The sequence below is a fragment of the Scardinius erythrophthalmus genome (assembly GCF_964197995.2).
Source record: "Scardinius erythrophthalmus genome assembly, chromosome: 5".
Lineage (NCBI taxonomy): Eukaryota > Metazoa > Chordata > Actinopteri > Cypriniformes > Leuciscidae > Scardinius > Scardinius erythrophthalmus.
The window spans coordinates 52813124-52821700 of record NC_138225.1 but is presented as its reverse complement, the minus strand read 5'-3'; positions in this window follow the sequence as shown (position 1 = coordinate 52821700).

Sequence of the window (8577 nt, the reverse complement as noted above, 5' to 3'; positions counted from 1 at the left end):
TTCCCTGTTGAAACCCAGCGTCAGTGACTTCACTGGAGCTGCTTCGAACAGTTTTTTTCAGTGCTTCGAAACTAGACGGTCATTGGATAAATGCTGCGATTATGTCCCGCCCGTGGACGCTCATCGTCTCTGGAGGTGAATGAAGGAGTGGACTGGCCTGGACTCCGGGCTTCTGCGTGATGATTGGAGGGTCTGTCGAAAGGCTGTGTCTCCTTTTGATTGACAGCGATTTCATACAATAAAAAGTCGCTGATTCTGAAGCTATTCAAGCTCAGTCCCATCGCGGATTTTGCAAGTATAGTCGAAAGACAAACTATTTCTTGGTATTTGCTTGTCGAAATTGCTAGCCAATTTTAATAATACATTTCACACAATTATACATTTATACCATTATTATATTATTACTTATAATTTTTATATTATTATTAGTAATAATTAAAAAATAATTATTAAAATAATTATAGTATTATAGTAAAATGGTAGTGTTATTATACTTTATTAAATTATTAGTTATACCTTTGTTATATTATTACATTTATACAATTATATTTAACTCTGCTGGCCATTGAGAGGACACTGGTCAAGTCACTGGAAAAGACGCCTAGTTGGTACGTCAGGGTCACAGAGCATTTTCTTGAAAAGGAACATGGGGCAGAATTTACATATAAATAAATGGACAATTTTTATGATGTAGGCCGAAAATGAGCTTCCCCTCTTTGAAAGACCAGCAGCCGCCACTGATATGGCAAAAATGATATGAATTTGATTGGTTCTTCATAGACAAACCCTTCTGTTACTAGGTTAAGCAAACTTTGTTTTAATGATTACTTCATTGTTAATCACAAGGTTCAAATTTAGTCATCTGTCTAGTTTCATTTCCCAGATGTGTTATTTATACACTCACACAACCAAAGTAAAAGGGGTATGGCAACACAACACACAACATTCAAAAACACAGGACAGAACGTTTTAGTACATTGTGTTTCAAAGTGTTATCATGTTAGGCCTAAAAAAGGAAGTAAGGTTAGATGTTAGAAACATGGTTAGTTTGACATACAATTTACTATTTTATTAATCGATTAAAAATCCACCACACTGGCCAATAGTGAGCCTCCGTTCTGACGTACAACCCAGAAGCGCTGCGCTGTTACACGGCAAAAAATGCTTTTCTTACTTAGTATTTTAGTCTTGTTTCCAAATAGTCCAGTCCAAATATCAAACATTTCTTGAATCAAGATGCATTTACTAAAGTTGTAAAATGACATAAGATATTAAGTCTTGTTTTCTGGTGGAATTAATCAAAATGAAGTGAGTTTTTGCTTAAAAAGAGCAAAATTATTTGCCAATGGGGTAAGAAAAATAATACTGTTTCTGTTTTATTCAGATTATTTTTCTTACCCCATTGGCAGATCATTTTGCTTTTTTTAAGCATCAACTCACTTCATTTTAATGAATTCCCCCGGAAAACAGGACATAATATCTTATGTCATTTTAATCATATAGTAAACGCATCTTAATTTAAGAATTTGTAGATATTTGGACTGGAAACAAGACAATAATACTAAGTAAGAAAAGCATTTTTTTGCTGTTACACGACGTGAACTCACTTAGATAAACACAGAAGAACATGAAGAGTTGAAAAAAGTCGTTATTTTTGTTGTTTTTTGCGCACAAAAAGTATTCGCATCGCTTGATAAACTTAAGCTTGAGCCACTGTAGTCACTTGGACTATTTTAACAATGTCTTTAATAACTTTATTATTAAAGTTTCAAGTTTCAATCCCATAGAAGCCTATGGAGGAGTGATCCAGCTCTCAGATTTAATCAGAAATATCTTCATTTGTGTTCTGAAGATGAACAAAAGTCTTACAGGGTTGGAACAACATGAGGGAGAGTAATTACTGACAGAGTTTTCATTTTTGATTGAACTAACCCTTTAAAGCAGTAGAGTTGTCTCTTTTAGTAATATAATGATGTCAACATCGACTCATCTTTAGCAGGTTATTTCAGTCCAGTCGCTGGTATTAAGTCTCTGTCTTGAGTTTCCACCCTGGTGACGCACACTGTGGTCAAGCCGTCAACGTCACACTGCAAAGGGAAATTCATAATGGATGACAAATAATGCAGCAATTAAAGAGGAAGTTGAAAAGACGATCTACAATGATGTAATGTGTCAAAATTGGATATATTTTTTTATTTGAATGTTGTGAAGGTTTTATGCTCTGTGTGTGGGCAGAACGCGACAGCTGTTTCTGTTGGATTTACTGTAGATCTGTCTCATTCAGGCTTTTTAAACATATGCAGTGCCATGTTTGAAGTTTAAAGCTTTCTGAGAGACATTTTGAGATTAAGCAAATTCAACAATCCTTGGTTGAGTCCATAGCTTTGTGTGACACGCTTGCCAATGAGTGATTAATTGCTTTATGATGAATTTTATCCAGTATGAGCCGAGATCCTACAACAGCTGTCAAAGAAACAACCAATATTAGCACTACAATTGATGATGGTTGGTGTGTGTGTGTGTGTGTGTGTGTGTGTGTGTGTGAGCGAAAGAGAGAAACGCATTAATGTTAGCGTTCGCGTCACATTATTGTAGGTTAAGTGTTACTTTAGTCTGTTGTAAAGAGTGAACAGTCCACAAAATCCTGTTTTTGCCTGGACTTCAGACACTTACTTTTTTTTTATAGTTTTTTTTTTTTTTTTAAATGTAATGTTGTATTATAATGACTAATAACCAGGGCCGTTTCTAGCCTTTTTGGCACCCTAGGCGAGATTCCTGTTGAGCCCAACCCTCAGTCTACATTATCTTTGGTGTTTATGATTTATATAAGTATTCCTATGACGTAAAATCCATATAGCCTATAAATGTAGCCTATATAAATGAATATTTCAAAAGTATATTTTACATTACACTATAGTATAGGAAAATTACAATACTTTTTTCCTAATTTCTTCACTTGCAAGAAATGAGCCCTTGAGCTTTTATTTTGGAGAAAACACCAGATCCCCATGCTGATCGCGTGAGCAGTGCGCACTTCTCTTTAAATCACGCCGCACAAACTGCCTATATAGGATAATTAACTAAAGTATTGTGCCGTTTTATAAAGGCACAAAGCCATATCACCATTTCGATTTTAGTTTGTTGGCAAAATATAACGCTAGAGACCTTTATGTTAGGCTATAAATGTTACATCTCATGTGTTGGGAAAAGGGAGAAGAGCGAGTTCGGCAAAAAGGCGGATTCGAACCCTGGTTGAACGCTACTTTCAAACACCTCACGACCTACGACCTACGACCTATGACCTATGCCAGTGTAGATAATTAGTGGTGGGCGTCTTTTTGCCAAAAAGACAGGCACTTTGTGCAAATACACGCTCCGTTATCGGAAATGTAAAAACATAAGGATTTAAATAAGGAAAAAAAGTCTCTTGGTGGGGCGGGGCGCTCATGGCGTGCCTCAGCTGTTTGAGCCCTTGGCGACCGCCTAGTTTGCCTATGCCTAGAAATGGCCCTGCTAATAATACCTAATGTATTAGAGTTAGATAAGACTTCTCATATTAAGATCTGCCTCCATTTTGGTTTGCAATTCTCAGTTTTTACAATCCAAAAGCCAATGTCATGACCTGCTTTTGTTCTTCTTTAAGAAGCTGTTTCACTTGATTATCCGTCACAATAAAGTCTGATTCAGCTTCAGACTCATGTCGATGTCTGTCTTGGGCTCGTGCCCGGCTGTATCGTCTCATCAGTGTCTGATATGAGTGCACTCTTCATCACTCCATCTGTATTCTGAGCGTCTTTAAAGCCTGGCAAGCTCTTTATCGCATCGGGTGACTTGGCTCAAGCCCACACTATTCACATCTGGCAGTGTTGCTTCTCTCTCAGAAAGAAATTGTACAAAAGCTGTCACTGGGATGCTACGCTTTCAAAAGGAGATAATGTGTAGCCTACCATTTAGATACTACTAAACATTAGTCGACGGTTAGAGGCTCGATCGGACAAATGGAACTTTTTTGCTAGTTAAATACTGTATTTTTCAGTCAGTATCGACTGGTCAATAATGTAAATTTCAGTGCTTAATTTATATTTTAAGGGCTCATTATTGTGGTTTAGCATTTCTCTGTAACGTAGAACAATGTTAGCAATGTCAAGTCGACTAATGGCTTAAATTAATGACTACTAGTTGACTAGAAAATCTTTAGTTGAGTAATTTATCAAGGACCATTATATTTATAAAGATTTGTGTTGCAATTTAAAATGATTGCATATAAGCTTATTATATAAGGATATTACTATTGAATATATATTTTATGATATTATAATGTTACTATTAAATATTTATAATGTGCATTATGTGTTTACTGTTGTGGTCTAAAGTTTTTAAATATCAGTTCTGCATATTGGTTATTATCATGAACTTAAAAACATTTACAGTTGTAAAAAGAGAAATGTTAGTTTCACTCATCTGACAAGCAGAAATCATAAAAAAGTGAGAGTCTGGAGCGTCGGCTGGATTTACGAGGACTCAACCTCTGCAGTGTGGGAGATTACACACAGTTTTTATTAGTCTTGCACAAAAACACAAATGAAAGACCAGTCAGATCCTCGTTGGGCGCAAGTTAACAGACTAATAAAGTTATTTAAAGATCATACTGAACATGACGAATGTCCAGTCTTGACAACTTCCTCTTTTATTAGGTCTTCACAGTCATAGGACTCTCATTATAATTATGCCATTATAGTTATGTATAGCAGTCTTATTTTAAGCAGTATGTGAATTTTCACAATTTTGTTGCTTGTGAATGCTTATAATGTTGTATTTTAGCACAAAATTGCCTGTAGAATCTCTCGGAAACACGGCTCAGAAACACGTGTTACATGAAGAGATCAGGAGGAAGATGAACAGAAGCTGGTTTTCCAGAAGATCCCGGCTGTGTCCCAAATCCCTATATAGTTGGTGAAAAACAGTGTGTGACAAAATAAGCATGTCTGAATTCACAGTACTCATAAAACAGTGGACGAAAGGTCTCCGGATGACCTATACTTGTTCTGGTGAGATTCTGAAGTGTGTACACGATGGACACGGGAGAGGATTAATGAATGATAGTGAAGCGACACAACTGACACTGGTTGATCATGTGATAATGACAACATGGTGAATGTAGTACGTCCAGATTGCATTCATATATAGAACAGTCGTGAAGTAATTACTTATTCAAAAACAGTAAGAGAGTGTTTATCATTTGAGCCTCATATATATTTGTTCATGATCATATTCAGACTTTTGAAGGTGATGTATGTAGTTTCTACGACACTACACATGTTGTACTGTTTTGCACATTTTTTTGCAACTGATTCATTAATACGCATCGGAATCAGTGTGCAAGGTTTTTAGGATGATGAATATGAAAAAATGCAGACCCTGGACCACAAAAGGTCAAATTTTTTTTAATTGAGATTTATACATCATCTGAATCTGAATAAATAAGCTTCCCATTGATGTGTGGTTTGTTAGGATAGGACAATATTTGGTCGAGATACAACTATTGAAAATCTGGAATCTGAGGGTGCAAAAATCGAAACATTGAGAAAATCTCCTTTAAAGTTGTGCATTAATGTTGGCGATTGTGCTGCATTTACTCACATAAATACATGTTTTATATATTTACGGTAGGAAATTTACTAAATATCTTCATGGAACATGATCTTTACTTAATATCCTGATGATTTTTGGCATAAAAGAAAATTGATCATTTTGACCCATACAATGTATTGTTGGCTATTGCCACAGATATACCCGTGTGACATGTGACTGGTTTTGTGATCCAGGGTCACATATGAACATTTGGATCTTAAGTCTAACCCTCACAGGCTCGTTTTCATGCCTGTTAAATTCAATATGGCATCTAACTTGACTAAGGTCATTGCAAAATAAGAAGTGGCCATTAGGCTTTAGATCCATGACGATGAGAACTGAATGCCTTCAGGAAATCTTTATTTTTTTCAGATATATTTGCATTACATCACTAAACTGTATGATTTGCATTGATCCTTTCTGAGTAATGGATTGGTTAGGATTCACCCTACATAATTTATTCTAATAGATTGCACACTACAAAGCAAAGAAATCGAGTTCAGAAGAGAAACAGTATTGTTGTGTATATGATTGAACACTCTCTGTTTTGCTGTGTTTTGGCGTGTGTCTGAAGAGCAGACAGATGCTCATGAGTGTGTTCAGATACATCTGCCATGATTATTGTGAATTATTCTGATCAAGTGCCCTTGTGGGGTTGGCAGGGCTTCTCGAAGCCGTCGAGGGCCACGGGTTCTCATCAGCTCTGAAGAGCTCACTCAATTTTGATTTCAAGAGGGGCGAGCCGTAAAATAAAGCTCATTCAGAGAGATCTCGGGCCTCATTTATAAAACACACACGGATTGGGTCTAAGAGAGTGTGTATGCTATCCACTCCAACATTTAGATTTATAAAAACGGTTTTCACGTGATAAAAGTGCTTAGCGCCACATCAGGACCTAAACTACCGTACGCACTTTTCCTTGTGGCAGAGTCGGAGAACTGCAGGAACATATGTGGACATCTAATGCAATAATAATACAATTACACAGCATTAAAGTTCAAATATTTGGTATGCATAATTTGGTTCCAGAAATGTAAATTATTTCGCTTTTCGTCATTTTAAGCCAAAATGGGGGTCAACCTTGAACAAATTGCAGCAGAAGCAAACTCAACTGATTTTGTATCCTCAATATGTCCTGAGTAAGGAAAAAAAGCCCCAAAGAATCCCATTAGGGGAAAGTTTAGAAGAAGACCCAAATATAGCCTATTCATACGCCTATTCATTCTCTTTCTCACGTGGATAGGGTACAAATTTTAACCTTTAGATATCACCATGAAAATTACTGAGTTAATTACTTACATCAAGACAAACAAAAAATGTATTACAAGTTTTTTAAAATTGTTTGTTAACATGGACAAACGGTGCATAATCTAATTACGTATGTGCTAATTTGCATAAATACCAGATCCGAATGAAACAGATCTAAACATTGGGTATAGCCATACCTTTTGTCTTCTGCATTCTCCTCACCATTGTCTCCTGTTCTTCCCTCAGACTCGTCCCCCAGAAACAGTCCCACGGACCCAGCCCCAAACCCAATCTCTTAATAATTAATAAAGGCTGGTTTCTAAAGTACTTCTTCCTGCCTCTATGTATTAATGCTCATGGGTAGCCTAAATGGGTTCATTCAGACCTTAACATTAAGTATTTTACTGTTATGTGTCAACAAGATTCAACCATACATTTTCACCTGGCTATACCCAATGTTTAGATCTGTTGTGGTATTTATGCAAATTAGCACATACGTAATTAGATTACATGCACCGTTTGTCCATGTTAACAAACAATTTTAAAAATCTTGTAATACATTTTTTGTTTGTCTTGATGTAAGGAATCAACTCAGTAATTTTCATGGTGATATCTAAAGGTTAAAAATTTTACCCTATTCACGTGAGAGAATGAATAGGCGTATAGGCTATATTTGGGTCTTTTTAGAAACTTTCCCCTAATGGGATTCTTCTGGGCTTTTTTTCCTTACTCACGACATATTGAGGATACAAAATCAGTTGAGTTTGCTTCTGTTGCAATTTGTTTAACCTTTTTTCATAAAATGACTGGACTAAAAATAGCCTAAAATGCGTAAATAAATTTCACATCAAATGCATGATTTTTGTGAGTACGTTTGTTATTTGCACTTGCATTTTCTCTGAATCACACGTACACACATTTGATAAATGATCTTAGATTGAATGTAGGACGGTTTCTACACAACATTTGATAAAAGAGGCCGCTCCTCTCCGAAACATTCACACACATTCTGCTCGGATTTGTTTGATCCTCAGTTGTGAATGATGGGAAATCCTGGGAAAGGGTGTGATGAATATAACAATGAGGAATGAGGGAAAACAAATAATAAATGTGTCTAGCTCAAGATTTTTGAAGGTTCAAATTTTTTCTTCAAAATATTTACAAATTTAGGTTGTCTTTATTTTACAGTATGTGTACTTACCTAAGAGAGTACTGGTTAATATAAGGTAACTACATGGGTTAAGGTTAGGTTTAGTGTTAGTACCTAGTTATTACCTTGTAATAACTATAATAAGTACACAGTATGTACATGGGGAAATTACTCTATAAAGCTATTCATCATAATTTACTTTACATTCTGCAAATTCATGTAAGAGTGTCATGATGGATTTTAAATATACGCCTTTTCAAAACTTCCACACCAAACCTCCAGAAGGAACAAAATCCAGATCATTTACCAGGGTTATATCATGTGACAGTGTGGCATTATTTATATGTCTTCATGAGCCTATTCAAAATCCATTCCCAGTTTTGGATTATTTTCAGTGGTGCAATATGTAGTAATGAGCATTTGAGGGAACGAAATGTGCCTAAACTGTCACGAAAACACCTTCTGGACGTCTTTCTTTTGGTATTTCTTTCTGTTGATTGTGGGCTAAACACTGACCCCGGACATCTTTATCGGTTTTATAAAATACA